Raw genomic sequence first — 2062 nt, forward strand, 5'->3', positions numbered from 1 at the left:
AGTGAAGGTTCCTTTGCACAGAATGCTGGCATGGGACAGGCTTTTCAAATTAGGAAGTTGTTTCTTTTTTTAAAGAAACTCAACTGTAAAAAAAAAATTTGCTTTCATGTACATAGAATATATATATAATTTTTTTTTTAATGTTTAGGTGCAAAACCAACTCAGAGGGCTCATAAATTCCCTCAAAGATTCCCTAATGGGAATCAATTACTGCCATTGAAACTGGAAGATTAACATTCCCACAAAGATTCCCTGGTGGGAGATTCAGTTTTATAAATAGAGCCCAGAGTGTTTCAAAGCACAAGATGCAAATCACCTTGAATTTTAGAAGGGTGTCTCTAAATCTCTGAGCAGCTCAGAGAAGTTCTCCTAGGCTTATCTCCACCTAGGGAGGGTCAATCAGTCCATAGAACAATACCCCAATACCTGTCCATCATGACAATTGTGCCGCTCTCTTTGTCTTGGGCAGAGTTTGCTCACAATTATCACCTCTATGACAACACAGTTGCCATTCTTCAATGCCTACAGCAAGGATCTGCATAATACTTTCACTATACTTTGTGGATGCAACACTCTTACTGTTTGTGCAATGCAAAAGGATTTTTCTTACATTTAGTTCCAGACTTTGGGCCATTATTAAAAGTTTGGACCAAGACAAGATGAGTCAACCCAGGGATAACAACTGGCTTGCGATCAAAAACATTTGTCTTAAAGATGTTAAAAGCTTTACAATGTATTTTATTTTAAAAAAGAAAAAAAAGCCAAAACCAGAGTAAATAACTCTGTCCTCTGAGGGTAAGCTGCAGAATGGCACCCTTGTGCTCTGTGGATTTGCAGTGATCTCATTGCTGAGGTGCCACACACCCCCTGTTGAGTCAGAGCTATTCAATCAGCAAGGAGCATGAGCTTTGCCAATTGTATTGCTATAGGTATGACCCAGTAGGAGGGGGAGGGGGTGTTGGACCTCTGCAGTGAGACTCATGCTTCCTCACATAGAACAAAGCTCCCATGCTGCTGCAGCTGGCATGGGACCAGGTTTGTTTCTAAGCAAAAGCAACATTAGTGAGTGGTTTAGGGTGTCACCTAGTGTAGCGGTGACATGTAGGTTCATGCATACCCCTCATACAGCAAAACGACTTTTCCCCTTCCCTTTACATGCAGAGCTAGGCATTGTAGTAGCCTCTGTGCAGCTCTGATCCTGATGCTTAAACATGACATAAATTTTTTACCAGCACCAGGATCATATCTGGCAGGTGGGTAAATGTTCTTGGGACCGGACCAGGTGACCTATGGTTACTCTGCACAGGGGGAGGGGGAGGAAGGGCAGAGGAGGCTTTTGTTGTACAATGGGCCAGGTGCTTTCACCACCCAGAAGCTGATCTACCAAGGCTGTGGCTGCTTTGTAAAGAAAATAAAGTCAATATACTTAGCAGATTTGGGCTGTAAATTCTGATGGAACACCAAGATGATGATGATTTCTGATGGTGGTAGGTGCTGTCACCCACACACGTGTTACTGTACTGGGCAGATTTGTGGCAGTATTAGTGGGAAAGTTTCTAATAATAGGTGATGACATCATTTATAGCCGCTCCTATTGTGTAGTGGCACCGCACCAGGCTGGCATTGTGTCACAGCACCGCACCAGGCTGGCATTCTGTCATGGCATTGTACCAGGCTGGCATTGTCACAGCACCTCACCAGGCTGCCATTCTGTCCTGGCAATGCACCAGGCTGGCATTCTGTCCTGGCAATGCACCAGGCTGGCATTGTGTCATGGCAACGCACCAGGCTGGCATTGTGTCACGGCATTGTACCAGGCTGGCATTGTTTCATGCCACCGCACCAGGCTGGCATTGTTTTATGGCATTGCACCAGGCTGGCATTGTGTCATGGTACCGCACCAGGCTGGCATTGTGTCATGGTACTGCACCAGGCTGGCATTGTCATGGCACCGCACCAGGCTGGCATTGTGTCACGGCACCGCACCAGGCTGGCATTCTGTCACGGCATTGTACCAGGCTGGCATTCTGTCACGGCATCTCACCAGGCTGGCATTCTGTCA

The sequence above is a fragment of the Pyxicephalus adspersus genome, chromosome 6 (genome assembly GCF_032062135.1).
Source record: "Pyxicephalus adspersus chromosome 6, UCB_Pads_2.0, whole genome shotgun sequence".
Classification (NCBI taxonomy): Eukaryota; Metazoa; Chordata; class Amphibia; order Anura; family Pyxicephalidae; genus Pyxicephalus; species Pyxicephalus adspersus.